The sequence below is a fragment of the Pelophylax lessonae genome (assembly GCF_965119305.1).
Source record: "Pelophylax lessonae genome assembly, chromosome: 7".
NCBI classification, from domain to species: domain Eukaryota; kingdom Metazoa; phylum Chordata; class Amphibia; order Anura; family Ranidae; genus Pelophylax; species Pelophylax lessonae.
This window is the reverse complement of record NC_138774.1, coordinates 112,886,475-112,903,966: the sequence shown is the minus strand read 5'-3', so window position 1 is coordinate 112,903,966 and position 17,492 is coordinate 112,886,475.

Genomic DNA, 17,492 nt, shown 5'->3' with positions numbered 1-17,492 from the left:
CATTTGTGAGGTCAGGCACTGATGTGGACTAGAAGGCCTGGCCCGCAGTCTCCACTCTAATTCATTCCAAAGGTGTTCTATCGGGTTTAGGTCAGGACTCTGTGCAGGCCAATCAAGTTCTTCCACCTTAAACTCCCTCATCCATGTGTTTATGGACCTTGCTTTGTGCACTGGGTATTTATAATATTTTTTTTAATATTCATACACAAATGTTTTGCCTTTCATTTCTATTTTAAACTGAATGGATTGTTTAAAAAGGTGACTTAAATGTATTATTCCTACCAGCTCACTACACTTGTCTTGGCGTTTGTTCCCAAGCTCTGCTAACTATTATATATTTAACCGGTTGCTGACCGCCGCACGACTATATACTGCGGCGGTCAGCCCCGGCCAGGCAGAGTGACGTATCGGTACGTCACTCGCCTGTCACTGACTTGCGAGCCTATCGCTGCGGCTCGTTCACAGACAAGTCAGTGCGTGTGACCGGCGGACTCGATGTCCGCCAGTCACACTGCGATCGCTCCTGTGAAGGGAGAAAGACAGAGCAGCTTGTGTAAACAAGCTGCCTGTCAGTTCTCCCTGTGTAAAAGTGAAGATCTGTCCGTTCTACTATGTAGAACGGTTGATCTTTGCTTTTACACCAATAGGAATGTCCCTACACAGTTAGAATCACGCCCCTAGGACACACTTAACCCCTCCCTGTCCAATAAAGTTAACCCCTTCCCTGCCAGTGTCATTTTTGCAGTAACAGTGCATATGTATAGCACTGATTACTGCAGTAATGTCACTGGTACCCCCAAAAGTGTCAAAAATGTCAGTCAAGGGTCCGATCTGTCCGCCGCAATGTCGCAGTACCGAAAAAAAAATCGCAGATCGCCGCCATTACGCGTTAAAAAAAAAAACACCAAAAATGACAAAAATCTTTCCCTTTGTTAGTAAACGTGATAACTTTTGCGCAAACCAATCAAAATACGCTTTTTGCGATTTTTTTTTTACCAAACATAGGTAGCATAAAACAAATTGGCCGAAAAATGTTAAAAAATTTTGATTTTTACTTTTTTTTTTGGGGAATTTCATATAAAAAAATGTGAAAAATATTGTTATTTTTGCAAAATTTACGCTCTTTTTTTGTTTATAGCGCGTGATCAAAAAATCGCACAGGTGATCAAATACCACCAAAAGAAAGCTCTGTTTGTGGGAAAAAAAGGACGTCAAATTCGTTTAGGTACAGCGTCGCACGACCGCGCAATTGTCCGTTAAAGTCACGCAGTAAAAAATCGCAAAAAAAACCCTGGTCCTTTAGCAGCCAAATCCTCTGGGGCTTAAGTGGTTAAAACAAAACAAAAAATGGATATTTGTAACTCAAGTTTGGGGCAAAAATTAAAATTTGACTTATCTGGTTTTACATTTAATTAAAGTTAAGTAAAGTAATAACTAAGACGATATGCACCTTCCTCCATATTATGCGCATACAGTACTCATAGCCAGTGGCGGTTGGTGCTCAAAATTTTTTTTTTGGGGGGGGGGGGGGGGCGCAAACAGAAAAATGTAATAGGCATTGCTTTGCGGCAAAAAAACGCTGTAAAAATTGCGTGTCTTTGAGGTCACAAAAGTGTGAAAGGGGCCTTCAGTAATCAAGCATTAGTGTGCCCCCTTCAATGCAGAGTGACCAGCGTGCCCCCTTTCAATGCAGAGAGACCAGCGTGCCCCCTTTCAATGCAGAGAGACCAGCATGCCCCCTTTCAATGCAGAGTGACCAGCGTGCCCCCTTTCAATGCAGAGAGACCAGCATGCCCCCTTTCAATGCAGAGAGACCAGCGTGCCCCCATTCAATGCAGAGAGACCAGCGTGCCCCCTTTCAATGCAGAGAGACCAGCATGCCCCCTTTCAATGCAGAGAGACCACGTGCCCCCTTTCAATGCAGAATGACCAGTAGGCCCCCTTTCCATGCAGAATGACCAGCGTGCCCCATTTCAATGCAGAATGACCAGCATGCCCCCTTTCAATGCAGAGAGATCATCGTGTCCCCATTCAATGCAGAGAGACCAGCGTGCCCCCTTTCAATGCAGAATGACCAGCGTGCCCCCTTTCAATGCAGAATGACCAGCATGCCCCCTTTCAATGCAGAGAGATCATCATGCCCCCATTCAATGCAGAGAGATCATCGTGCCCCAATTCAATGCAGAGAGACCAGCGTGCCCCCTTTCAATGCAAAATGACCAGCGTGCCCCGTTTCAATGACCAGCATGCCCCCTTTCAATGCAGAGAGATCATCATGCCCCCATTCAATGCAGAGAGATCAGTGTGCTCCCTTTCAATGCAGAGAGATCAGTGTGCCCCCTTTCAATGCGGAGAGATCAGTGTGCCCCCTTTCAATGCAGAGAGATCAGTGTGCCCCCTTTTAATGCAGTGACCAGTGTGCCGTGCCCCCCGTCCCGTTTCCTGATTGGCCAGGAGGAGCATCCGTGTGACAATAGCGGATTTTCATTTGCTATTGTCACACAATGGGTGGGCTCGGGCGCACTGATCTGCGCCCCGGGTCCACCCTTTACTGAAGCCTATTAGAGCCTCTGGCTCTAATCAGGTGACTCAGAAAAAAAAACCCGATTGAATTCCATGCGTCCAGCGCCCCGCATGTAGATTAGGGGGCGGGATAGGGGGGGGCGGCGCCCCCAACGCACCGGCCGCCACTGCTCATAGCTATGATTCACTGTGTGCCTGTTATAAGCAGAGGCAGGGTTAGGAGATGAATAATATGCAGCAGTCTGCACATGATGTCAATTTGGATACACAGAAATTGAAGAAATGAAAGGCTGACATAATAATATACACTTTAGTCAGAGATTTAAAGTAGAAATATAGGCAAAACTGTATTTTTCATTTTGGATAGAGCAATGGAAGTTTTTAACTCCCTTCAATCTTTTTTTTTTTTTCGCCATCTGTGTCCCTTCACTTCCTGTCCCATAGCTTAGAGGAAGTGAGAGGAAATTCTTGAAAATTAAGGGAATACATTGGGGACCCCCAGGTCACCAGAACTAGAGTCCCCATTGGAAGTTTTCCCATTTATTACTTTTCTGGGGACAACCCAAAATTTGGGATTTTCTTTCGCTTTCACTTTCACTTTCAATGATAATGGTCAACGGAACAAATAAAGAGGGTGAATCTCACTAACGGGGGACACGTTGAAAGACACAAACAGCAATGAAAAGAGACAGATGTTCTAATCTGTCTCCACTCTATCTAAAACTGAAAAAAGGTTTTGCCTTTAGTTGTGCTTTAAGTCCTGCTAGGTAACTTCATGCTGGCCCATTTTTCAGGTATAGCTATGTAAAACATCAAAAATAAGGGTCTCTATTGTTTAAAATCTAGTAATACACAGTCTCACCCTGCTCTGCTCGTGCTCAGTTGCTCTCAATTTTTAGGCCTTTTTAGGCACTGCAGAATTTGTAGAGACTGATTTGCTGACAGCCTTAAAGCAGAGTTAAACCCTTCTATTCTTTACAGCCAAGGAAGCTGCTTCTGTTTGATCTGCCATGGTGCTGCACATGTGATCAGTTGTGACACCAGCCATTTGATGATTTGACAGTTTGGTTGAGGAAACAAGCAAATGTGACAGTTAGAAATCCCGCCACTCCAGGGGTTCGCGGCTTCAACAAAATGGCAGCCTCCAGCAAGAAGAAACAGGAATAACCTGAAGGCAATTTAGAGCACACACTAACTTTGGTAGCCAAAATATTATTGTGGAATGTATGTTCTTTGCTAAAGAACATTCTTTTGTATAAAGTTTGTATAGATAAAGTTGCACTTTAAAGAACATTACTTGCCTTTAAGAAAGTATATAACAGAAGGAGGTACAGAAATTAGTTCAATTCATTGATGGTCTAACACACCCCACAGGTGGTTGTGGTTGGGGAAGTGTTGCCAGATTAAAGAGGGGCCAGGGCACAGGGCACAGGGGTGAAAAAAAAAAAGCAAGGCTGAAGCATATCGGGATGAAGGAAATCAATAAAGAAGAAAGGGGCTGAAGTTAAAGCGATATTAAGATTAAACCGGTTGTAAACACTTACATATACCTAGCGAAGTGACTGGCCTTAGGTGATAAACAGAGATTAAACAAATCACTCTATATAAGTTGTAACTGTTTATCTGCAGTCTTCTCTTCTCTACAGCCATTCAAATGCCAGAAAATTATACAGCTTATCTGAGCTTCTAGAAAGTAGGGGGTGTGGAGCTGAAGTCACACTCTGTAGAGCTGAGTGAGACCTGATTGGAGGGAACGGACACACCCCCCTTCACGCAGCACACAGGACCAGAGATGAGGCTGTCAATCACAGGCTGTGTGCTGGAGCTCCCTCCCCTTTTTTCTCTTGGTGTCAGGAAAACTTGTCAGAAGTGACTCATGCTAATAGCAGAGGAATGAAGCAGCACACAGAAATTACACTTACTGCTCTGGATTGAGACACATACACACTATTGAGGGATATTCTTTGTTCATATTTCATGTCAGAGGTTTACAACCACTTTAAAGTGATGTTGAACCCTCACTTTTTAAGCACTTTCAGCAGGTGATTTAATCACTCCCTGAGTATGCAGCTTCTTTATCTTTTAAGTCTTGCTTTCCATCCACTTTAAAGGTGTATTAAACCTTCAGTGTTTTTATCCTAACATACTGAGCACAATGACATAATCATTCCTAAGGAAACTATTGTACTTGCAGTTTACAACTTGCAGTTTTACTTGCTCCAGCCAGTGGACAGTCAGTCTGTTAGCTTTTGAGAAGGCAAGGGAGAGGTGGGAGAAGCAGGGGATAATAAAATATGTCCTGATGCATTCCGTGACACACCTCCATCCTTAAATAACATAGAAAGTTGCAAAGATTTGCCCTTGGGACTTTAAATGAGGTGCGACACGCCCAATGATGAAATAAAAAAATGCAAGTTTATAGGACCTGTGGGCCTGCATTTTAAATTTCATCGTGTCGCACCTCATTTAAAGTCCCAAGGGCCAATCTTTGCAACTTTCTAGGAGAAGCAGGGGTGTGTCTTACCATCCTGGGCTATGGGGCTGTGTATTTCTGTTGATACACAAAGTGTAGAGAGACAGCTCTATGTCCCGCATGCAAGTGTGGCTCCATAGGATGCTGTAAACTTTGTGCAGTGGTAATGGGACTAACTTAAACTGGAACATAGGCAATGATTAAAAAAATACTCAGCAAGTGAATAAATTAGTATCCCCACACATATCTGCTTCAGTATATATATTTTAAGTAATACTAAACTCTCTTGTTTATAGAGGTTGGAAACCTCAGACATGAAATACAGACAAAGCATATCCATCTATAGTGTGTACTTGTCTCAACTAAGAGCACTAAGTGTAATTTCTGTCTGCTGCTTTATTCCTCTGCTATCATAAGTCACTTCTTTCAAGCTTTCCTGACACCAAAAGAAAAAGGGTGACAGGGGAGGGATCTCCAGCTGATTGACAGCATTAGCTCTGTTCCTGCAGTGTGTACCTTCAGCTTTCCACCTCCTTTTATTTGATGGCTCAGACAAGCTTTCTAAATTATGGGCTTTGAACAGATGTAGAGAAGAGAATACCGCAGATAAACAAGTACATCCTATGTAGTAGGAACGTGTTTAATCTCTGAGTATCACGCCATGCCAGCCACTTCACTGGGTATATGTAAGGGTCTACAATCACTTTAAACATGAGGTTTACAAAGATCTATACTGAAGCAGATCTGTATAGGGAACAGAGAGAGAGAGACGGGTGCAATAGCATACTTGCCAACTGTCCCTTTTTTCCAGGGACAGTCCCTGCAAATAGGAGCCTGTCCCGGTCATTTATATTGTCCCTGGAAGCGCCTGTTAATTGGGCTGCCCATAAATGTTACGCAGAAGTTGTGCAGCTGAATGGGAGACTTATTCCAACTCTGCTACTGTGGCCTTAAGTTTGAAATTCCCTCTTTTAAAGAGGAAGTAAAGTAAAAAAAAAAAACGAGAAAAAAAAAGCCCTGTAAAGAGAAAGGCATAATGAGCTAGTATGCATCGCATACTAGCTCATTATGTAGTACTTACCTTAAAACGAAGCCTCCGCCGTGCCGCCACCTCAGCGACAGGACGGCGACATGTCCTGCCGTCCCGCTTCCGGGTTCGCGTCCTCCGGCCATCTGATTGGCCGGAGGCGCGATTACATCACTCCCGCGCATGCACGCGGGAGCCGCCGTTCACGGCACTGAGCTCTGAAGGAACGGCACGGGTGGCCGTTCCCTCAGAGCGCCTGCGCCGATGACGTCATCGGCAGTTTGCGCTGTAAATATCTCCTAAACGGTGCAAGTTTGGGAGATATTTATAGCACCTATAGGTAAGCCTTAATATAGGCTTACCTATAGGTAAAAGTTATACAAGAGGGTTTACAACCTCTTTAATCTCCTGTAATTCTCTCTATATTGCGTAGGCTCTATAATCTGATGTAGAGTGGGCGGAGCTTCAGGGAAGTGAGTGTGGTAATTGATAGCTGTGCTGCAAAGTGTCCCTGAAATTTTTTTTTAAATATTGGCAACTGTGCAATAGCGGTCCTATGAGCCATACTAGATGGGGCGCCCTGACAGTCCGAATGACTGATTAGGGTTTCCCATAACCTGGACATATCTATTAAAGTTACATGTAGTTTACAAAAGGGATAAACTTATCTGAAATTGGAGAGTGTGTTTGAATAGTGGACATTATCACCTGCCTTAGCAATCACATTATTCAGAAACCTTATCTGAGCTTATTTGAATGATACCGGAAGAGGTGAACTGATGTGGAATTTCATTTCTGGATGGCAAGGTTCATCTGGTTATGCTCTAACATAATACAATATAATTGTCCACGTCAACAGAAATACATTTCTGCAAGCGCACTTATTCTTTTAAGTGTTAAATATTGCAAGCCAGGATTTGCACCCCAGGGTGGAAATGATCAGCAAATTGGGATGTAGATCTACTGAGGTCATTAGGGGGTAAAAGCATGTAATGCAAATGTGTGACAGTAGTAAAGAAAAAATGAACCTATATCCTTAAAAAATAACCTTCCTCCCCACACCACAATTGTAAACCTAAACTCTAATTATGGCAAATAGCAGTTTACACTTCACGGGCACCCAATTAATGGTATGGTGTTACATTGCTAGTAATCTTATAAAATCTGGGGTGTGTGATGCTTCTGGTTATTTCTGGATATTCTGCTACATATATTTTACAGGATAATAAACCATTTTATATACAGGATAATAAATCTGACTGACCAAACTACACTCATTTTATTTTTTGATTTTCAGGCACTTTAACATGATAATGATATAAGTAGCATTATGTTTTATGTATTTATTTATTTATTACAGGTACTTCACATTCATACATACATGTACTATGGCCAATTTAGACAGGAGCCAGGTAACCTACCAGCATGTCCTTATCCTCATATCGAAGTCTTTATTCTAGACTTGTGCACCAGGATTTTACAATCCACCAGAGAACTGATAAGGCATTTAACCACTTCACTACCGGGTACTTTGCCCCCCTTTCTCGCCCAGGCCAATTTTCAGCTTTCAGCGCTTTCGCACATTGATTGACAATTGTGCGGTCATGCAATACTGCACCTATATGAAATTTTTATCATTTTGTTTTTCCACACAAATAGAGCTTTCTTTTGATAGTAATTATTCACTGCTGTTTTTTTTTTTTTTTGCTAAATATTCTGACTCGGATTGTTGTGATAGTGATCTAACCCTTGTGAGACCTCTGTGCCTGGCCTGTATAAGCAGATACGGTCAGTGCGGACAATCCTCCTCAGATAGCTGAACTCACCAATACTGGTTTCATCCAAAAGCTGGTTTATTCTGAACATCACACAACAGGAATACAGCAGAATTAATGGATTTCAGTATTATGCGGTCAAAAGATGATGCTTTCCTTAGCTTAGCATGTGGGATACAAGAGTCCCTGTTACATGAGGTAAATGCAAGCAGCCATGACACAGGAAGTACAGAAGAGCAGGGGGTGGAGTTTACATACAAGGAAATGATGTATGAAGCTCACAGGAGGAACAAGAGCATTACCAAAGAAGGCCAGAAGGGGCAGCAAATACCTACCCATAGAAAAATACATGGTAAATAAATCACAGAATATACTATGTAAATTGCATCTACAATAATGAGAATATTAACTGTGTAACAGCACACTCCCCGTCTGACATTGTAAATGTCACTATTTTATACCATAACGGTAATTATACAAGTGCAAATAAACAACAGTGCAATTTGCTTGATGTCTTGAGAACCTGAAAGACATAAAGAAAAAACATGCAAAAAATGCAACAACTTCAAGTTAACATTAACGTCCAAGACTCTTCCTTCTTGAAGTCAAAGGTAGGAACAAACAGCATACGCAAGTAAGTTCATTCTCCAAAGGGCAAGAGCAGAATAAGTTCAGTGATAGGTCTGATGAAGGTCTTTACAGTCCCTTGTCTTGCAACCTTCATCTCCACCTTGCGTACCTTGCCATCATCGCTAGGAACACTCTTTATAATAAGTCCCATAGGCCACTCGAGTCTCCCAGCTTGTTGATCCTTGAGCAGAACAAGATCTCCAACTTTAATGTTAGGATTTGGGTGTTGCCATTTCCTGCGTCCTTGCAGAGTAGAAAGATACTCCATCTTCCAACGATTCCAGAAGCAGTTGGCGAGGTGTTGCACTCGCTTCCACTGGTCATAGCGCAGGTTTCCTGAGTTAAAGTTTCCGGGTGGGACAGGAATGGACCCAAGCTTTTGGGTAAGCAGAGTAGTTGGAGTTAGGATAGTTGGATTCTCTGGATCTGTTGACACTGGAACCAGTGGTCTGGAATTAATTATAGCAGATGCCTCTGCCATAAAGGTGGTTAGAACCTCATGGGTAAGTCTTGTGCAATTTGAGTCCATAAGCATAGAGTCCAGTATTCTACGTGTAATGCCAATCATTCTCTCCCATGAGCCGCCCATATGGGAAGAATGAGGAGGATTGAATAACCATGTACAGCCCTTTTGAGCTAAGAAGTCTTGGATTGGTCTAGAGTTGAGCTCTAACTCTTGACAGGCTCCAACTAAATTAGTACCGCAATCAGACCTAAGTGTCTTGACTGGTCCTCTGATGGCGAGAAATCGTCTCAAAGTATTGATGAAGCTTGAAGCATCCATAGTTTCTATTACTTCAATGTGTACTGCACGCACACTCATGCAAGTAAACAACGCTGCCCATCGTTTGCTGTTTGCTTGACCACCTCGAGTTCTGCGGGCTGTTACCATCTATGGTCCAAAAACATCCAGAACAACATGAGTGAATGTACTTGGTCAGTACTTAACCTGTCAGTTGGCAGATCTGACATTTGCTGTTGCTGATGTTTACCTCTTAGTTTGCGGCAGTGAACACAGCTGTGCAGTATAGCTGTAATTTGTCTTTTTGCTCCTATGATCCAAAGGCCTGCAGCTCTTATGGCACCTTCAGTGAAGTGTCTACCTTGGTGCTTAACCCCTTCGTGGTAGTGCTGTATGAGCAGAGTGGTAATGTGATGGCGAGCAGGCATAATGAGAGGATTCTGTTCTTTCTCTCCCAACTCGGCCTTGTTTAAACGTCCACCAACTCTTAACGTACCATCATTGTCAATGAATGGGTTTAGATTAGCAATTGCACTGGTTTTTGGAATATCCCTCTTGTCACGGATACATTTAATGTCTGAGCCAGAGACTTCCTGCTGTACAATGCGTATTATGACCATTTCACCTTCAGCAATGTCCCTTGCAGAAAGAAACCTTTGACATATGTGCCAACTTTGACATTGAGGATCAGTGGGCTTTGTGTGAAAGCAGCGTGCAATGTGGACTAACCTTGCGATGGTGCGTACAAGCTTTATCCACTTGGAAAATCGTTCAAATCGCTGACAATCCAAGATGAGTCTTTGTTTAGTTTGAGTGACGAGGGTTTTCTCTTCTGGACGAATCTCTGAATCTTTGTCAGGTTCTAGGATACTGAAGACATCAGCTGTGGTTTCTTCTGGCTGATCCAGCAGGAATTCAGGACCTGTTATCCAAGAAGAATTAGCAAAAGCACTTGCAGACACTGGCCTGGTGGCATGATCTGCAGGATTTATTTCAGGTCTGTTCTTTAGCGTTCGTTGAAGTTAATTCAATCTGGATACAGCCTGTTCACGATTGGTAGGGAGTTTGGTTCTTGCTGCTCGAAGAGGTAATGGCGCAACCCAGCTGTTAGACTCATCCTGGAAGAATTCTTTGTCCATTATTTTGATGAATTCTTTGTCTTCAATCGACAAAGCTAATTTGTTGTCATCATTTGTAGTACTAAACGCTGCAGCACCTAGGTTGTCATAAGAAAGAATAGAAGCAGTATGCCGTACTTGGATGACATCAAGAGGTTTTTCCTTTACTTCATAACGGCGAGGGCATCGTTTGAAGTGGGAGGCACGTCCATTCACCAATATGTACGTTTTGAAGGAGCGGATCTCAGATGACGTACGCTTCCTGTCTAAGCATACATCGCCCACTATTACCCAGCCTAGGTCAAGTCTTTGTGCATAAGGGGCGTCGTCAGGTTCATCACACTGGTCGCGCACTTTATGTACTCTGAGGATGTCTCTTCCTAGGAGAACCAAAATTTCAGCATTCATGTCCATTGCAGGAATCTCATCAACAAGGTGCCTTAAGTGAGGATGGTGATATGCGGCTTCTGGAGTGGGAATCTCTTGCCTTTCATCTGGTATCTGGTCACACTCAACTAATGTTAGTAGGGGTATACCCTGTCCCCCTTTGATGTGAGAAACCATGAACCCATCCACTCTTCTGCCAAAGGCCTCTACACGACCAGAACAGGTTCTAAGAGTATACGGTGTGGGATGACCCTCTATGCCAAAGATCTCAAAGAATTTAGGCTTAACCAGGGATCTATTGCTCTGTTCATCTATTATGGCATACATCTTAATAGCTTTCTCAGGATGGTCCTTTGGGTATATCTTGACTAGGCACACCTTGGCGCAGCATTTGTGATCGAAGCCTTCTCCACAGACTTCTGTGCATGAAGAGAGAACATTATCCTTGGCTGGAGCATGACTTTGTTGCTCCCTGCCATAACTTGAGGCAGGTGAGGAGGTAGGTGGCTGCTGTAACTTGTCTGGAAGTAGAGTAGGATGCATAGCTGTAACATGTTTGTCGCTGCTGCATTCGTTGCACTTGATGAGGGCTTCACAGTCTTTAGCAAGATGGCTATAAGAAGCACAGCACTTGAAGCATATTCCAAGTTTCTAGAGAATCTCCCTGCGCTCTTGTAGAGTCTTTGCCCTAAGTCCACAACATTTCTTAAGAGGGTGAGGCTTCTTGTGAATAGGACACTGGCGATTAGGGTCTTTATCTTTGTCAACCACGCACTCATCACTAGGTGAGGTGACGGAGGGTGAGATGTCTGTCCTCTTGACAGATATTGCTTTATTAAAGTCTCTACGTTTAGGTGCTGTGTTATCATACCTTGATGATGATGTGGATGAAGCAGGCATGTTGGGTTCACTGAAGCTGAAGCTGGGGTCATTTCTCATCCAAGCTTGATCACTAATGAACCTGCAAAAGTATGAGAATGGAGGAAAATATACATTATAGTCTCTTTTATACTTTGATCCTTGTTGTGCCCATTTCTCTTGTAGGCTGTATGGCAGTTTAGACACCACTGGGTTGACACCATGAGCAGTGTCCAGGAAGCTTAGTCCAGGTAGACGTGGATCTCTCTTTGCCAACTCCAACTCCATGAGGAGGTCACTTAGATCTTGCAGCTTGCAATGGTCTTTGTTTGATATTTTTGGAAAGTTTTGCAGTCTCTTGAATAGAGCACTTTCTATGGCTTCAGAACTACCATAAGTTTGCTCAAGTCTTGCCCATGCAGCAGAAAGACCTGCATCTTGGTGGTCAACATGTACTGTTCTCAGTCTTTTAACACGATCGGAAGATTCTGGTCCCAACCATTTTATGATCAAATCAAGTTCTTCCCTAGCAGTAAGGTTGAGATCAGCAATAGCAGCCTTGAATGTTGCTCTCCAGGCCCTGTAGCTCTCTGCACTATCGTCAAACCTTGAGAGGCTTGTGTTAATGAGCTCAGGGCGCACCATATATCTGGCAAAGTAATTCAAAAATGATTTCTCACTCTTTGGTACCAAAGTAACTTATGGAACCCCTTGGTTGTGAAAGTTCTCTGGTGATGTAGGGTGAGGTTCACCAGGGTAGAATGATGTAGCATGAGCGTTTAACTTTGGCTTAGTCTCTAAGGCTTGTGCTGGCGGTGGCTTCAGATGCAGCTTGTCACCGAAAGTCACATTGTTGTTTGCAGGAGAAGATGTGGTTGGCTGCATAGATGTACCTGTATTGTAGACTTGAAGAGGCTCAGGCATATTGTGTTGAGAGGTCTCCGTGTTGAGAGTCAGAACAGTGTTGCTTGTAGGAACTACAGGAGATGACTTTGTATCCTTGCAAATGTTATGCTTTAGTATATATTCACTGGTGTGTTCAACTGGATCTTCCAGTTCTGCTGGGATAAGACAGTCCAGATTAGTGCTTTGTCCCATTGCTTGTTCGAGGACTTTTAGCTTTGCCAGGGAAGCTGCTTTCTCACCTTCCATTTGCAGAATCTTTATTTGTGCTTCATCCTCTGCTTGCTTTCTGATAAAAAAGCTTTGCGCCTTTTTTGCTTCAGCATCAGCGCGGGCCTCAATAAGCTTATCACTTAATGATGAATTTCTGGAGCGAGAGGATCTAGAAGAAGGTGCAGTGCGCTTGGTTGAGGTGGATCTGTGAGATCTGGTCTCCAGCAGATGAGATATGCAGAGTTCTGCCTTAAGCTTAGCATTTTGCACTTCAAGATCCCTTTGTTGGTTTAGTGCATTGGTCCTGGTCAGTTCTGCTGAAGAATCCTCTATATTAGAGTCCTGTAGTATTTTACAGACAACCGCTTATAGCGTTCATATGCGGCACATAGGCGATTTACAGAGTCTCTTAATTCAGCCGGTTGATCAGTAAAATTTGCCAAAACTGACAAGCAGTGTGAGGTTCTGTCCCAGAGGTCTGACAGATTACTGGAGAACTCATCTCTAGTTTCTTCATAGTTTTCTCTGAGTTTCTGTGTCGGTTTTATTATACGTTTGGCTTTTACACTTTGTTCTGTAATATCTGCTGGATCTGTTCCCTGTGCACCTTCTGGTTCAGAGGCATGATGTATCTGTATTGTTTCTGCCATAAAAGAGTGTTCAGAGCCTTGGTTAGACATTTTATATTGTTTTGCAAAAAATGGTACTGTCTCTTTAAGAAACTACACAGCAGCTTAGACGGCAGCTTTAGACAGGTAACACAGTTCAGTGTAGAGAAGCAGCTTCAATGTTCACATGAAGTGCAGTTAGAATGCAGTAAGAACAGATCATATGCAGTGCAGTGAGCTTCAGCCACCATGTGCTTCACAAGATGGGGGATGGGACTGAGCTAGATTGTAAATTATGCTCTCACATATACACAGCAGCTGCAGGACTTCTATGCATCTTTTGACTATTCTGACTCGGATTGTTGTGATAGTGATCTAACCATTGTGGCCTGTATAAGCAGATACGGTCACTACGGACAATCCTCCTCAGATAGCTGAACTCACCAATACTGGTTTCATCCAAAAGCTGGTTTATTCTGAACATCACACAACAGGAATACAGCAGAATGAATGGATTTCAGTATTATGCGGTCAAAAGATGATGCTTTCCTTAGCTTAGCATGTGGAATACAAGAGTCCCTGTTACATGAGGTAAATGCAAGCAGCCATGACACAGGAAGTACAGAAGAGCAGGGGGTGGAGTTTACATACAAGGAAATGATGTATGAAGCTCACAGGAGGAACAAGAGCATTACCAAAGAAGGCCAGAAGGGGCAGCAAATACCTACCCATAGAAAAATACATGGTAAATAAATCACAGAATATACTATGTAAATTGCATCTACAATAATGAGAATATTAACTGTGTAACAGCACACTAAATAAACAAAAAAATACAGAGTAGTTTGGAAATGTGTGGTGGTGATAAGGGACACTGACTGGTAACAGTACAGAAAAAAAATGTTTTTTTCATTTTTTTTTCCTTCTTTTTAAAGATTTATTTTAACACACTGTGACCCATAGTAACGCTGCACTACTCTACTACTACTACTACTACTACTACTACTACTACTACTGGAGAAGTAATCAGGATTTTTTTTATTACACATTAAGTTTGTTTATGACAGTGAAACTGATTCATTCAGTGTGTTTGTTTTGATTAGCTGTGATTAGCCGCAGCTAATCACACGGTACAGATTGGCTGTGATTGGCCTGTCTATACAATGTGATCCCTGTGACCAATCACATCTAGCAAAACATTTATACACAATGGATGGCATGAAAGGAAGCCCTCCATTGTGTACAAATGTCATGTGATCTGCTGTGATTGGTCACAGTGGTCACTTGTTACCTGCAGTGGGCCGGGAAACTGATCAGTCATTGGTTGTGTCTGATGTGTGCATCAGGAACAGCCCATGACAGATTGCGCCACAGGGCCATTTTGCTTTAGGCCAGGTGGGAACGTGTATTAATTTATTCTAGTTTTCCAGAAGATACTTTGCACTCATACTACTTTTAATTGCTAGGAAAGCCTGTTTTGTGCTCTCTGATCTATTTTCTCTTTGTTACTGGGATCTGGTTTTGCAGTTAGTGAAGATTAGCCAGACATAGAATGCATGAAGATAAAGAACCTTCAGCCTATACAATTGAACAAGCTGAAGTTAGAAGCTGCTTTGCTGCCATGCACAGCTGCACCGGATTCTGAGTGCTCCAGTTTTAGTAAATCTCCCCTACTGCATCAGTCATCCTGCTATATGAGACGATCAGTACAGATCTGTTAAGTACTGCTAATTGCCATATTGTTCTTCAATAGAAAAAAGCATTTAATTGATACACAAAGATGTCACCAACTATTTAATTGCAGTTTACAGTATATGCAGCTTATCATTTAAACCAAATAATGTATTGGTGAGAAGGAAAAGTTGGTGTTTATTTATAATGTAGGAGTTGAGATCTAGAAGAAGATCTTTTAGCTTTTGCCAAAAACGGCACATGGGGATCTGCCTTGGTGTGTTGAGCCATTGAATACTTTTGCAGATCTGCATTCTAACTGTTTGTTTTTTTTATATTAACTACAGTGACTTGTTACTTCTTGCACATATGTGCCATTCCTGGCTAACTCATAAACCAGAAAGAATTTCCCTCACTTACATCTTATGGCACCACTTGACGAATTATTACTCTTAATAGACATAATTCCTTTTGCAGGGTATAGAGATTATGCATGTTAAATATTAAAAGTTCTGAAATTGGTTTACTGATCACTAAAACTACATACATAAAAACATTTCTTCTTGATAATATGATTAATGATTTCTCAACAACACTAAATATGAGGAGATGAGATTCAGGAATACTTACAATATTCTGCTTTTAGAATATTTTGCATTTTGATGTATTTGTTAGTTGCTAAAATTGAACAAGCAGTGTTAATTTTTTCAATAAAAACTTTCATCAGTGGCTTTTTTACCACATTTTTGTCCACTGTTGAAAACAATGGTGAAAATCAATTCCGTTTTCATTAACGAATGGAAACTAAACGAAAATGTAAGGCAGGGACGTTTACCCTCATGAATTTCCAGTTTCCACGGAGCTTTGCCTGCTTCCACTCCCAGCACGAAAATGACTGTGTAGCCAGCATTACAGGCCTCCGAGTTCTCAGACGACCTACAGAGCAGCACTGTGCATTACAGGCCTCCCGATGAGATTCCCACTTCCAACTCACGATGACAACCGTCCAGAGCAGAGAGCACTGTGAGTGTGTACAGTACAATTACAGGCCTGGGGCCTCCCCTCAGATTGACATCCATCCAGAGCACTCTGCATTACAGGCTATCCCGCAGACCTGAGACCACCATCCATCACTTTGCAGCATTACAGGCCTTTCAGTGTCAGACCACCATCCCAGAGCACTGTGCATTACAGACCTCCCCTCAGACCACCATCCAGAACACTGTGCAGCATTACAGGCCTCCCCTCAGACCACCATCCAGAGCACTGTGCAGCATTACAGGCCTCCCCTCAGACCACCATCCCAGAGCACTGTGCAGCATTACAAGCCTCCCCTCAAACCCCCATCCAGAGCACTGTGCATTACAGACCTCCCCTCAGACCACCATCCAGAGCACTGTGCGTTACAGGCCTCCCCTCAGACCACCATCCAGAGCACTGTGCAGCATTACAGGCCTCCCCTCAGAACACCATCTAGGGCACTGTGCATTACAGACCTCCCCTCAGACCACCATCCAGAGCACTGTGCAGTACAGGCCTCCCCTCAGACCACAATCCAGAACACTGTGCATTACAGGCCTCCCCTCAGACCACCATCCAGAGCACTGTGCAGCATTACAGGCCTCCCCTCAGACCACCATCCAGAACACTGTGCATTACAGGCCTCCCCTCAGACCACCATCCAGAGCACTGTGCAGCATTACAGGCCTCCCCTCCGACCACCATCCCAGAACACTGTGCATTACAGGCCCCCCTCAGACCACCATCCAGAGCACTGTGCTGCATTACAGGCCTCTGCCTCAAACCACCATCCAGAGCACTGTGCATTACAGGCCTCCTCTCAGACCACCATCCAGAGCACTGTGCATTACAGGCCTCCCCTCAGACCACCATCCAGAGCACTGTGCAGCATTACAGGCCTCCCCTCAAAACACGATTCAGAGCACTGTGCAGCATTACAGGCCTCCCCTCAGACCACCATCCAGAACACTGTGCATTACAGGCCTCCCCTCAGACCACCATCCAGAGCACTGTCATACCTCCCAACTTTTTGAAAAGGAAACAAGGGACACCTATTAGCAAAAGTTTGTGGGCATAGGACACTACCCCCTGCCACGCCCCCTTAAAAGAGAATTATGCAAGAAAAAAATTGTTTTTTAAACCCACAAGGGCTTTTTTTTAGCCACTATTATTCTTTTATACTGGCTTTTGACATTTACAAATGTAGCAATTAAGAAATTGGATTAAGGGTTTAGCACTGGGAAACACTTTTTGAAAGGTAAATAGTGCATTTTATATACAACTATATTGATTACACCAAAATAAGGGACAAATGAGGAGGAAAGAGGGACAGATGGACATTGTTCCAAATCAGGGACAGTCCCTCGAAATCAGGGACAGTTGGGGGCTATGCACTGTGCAGCATTACAAGGCCTCTCAGACCCCCTCCCCAGAGCACCGTGCAGCATTACAGGCCTCCTCAGACCATCCAGAGTGGCTAAATATGTATCTGTGAGTTTGTTCAAACCTTAATACCATAAATTATAACATGATATCCGATTTTT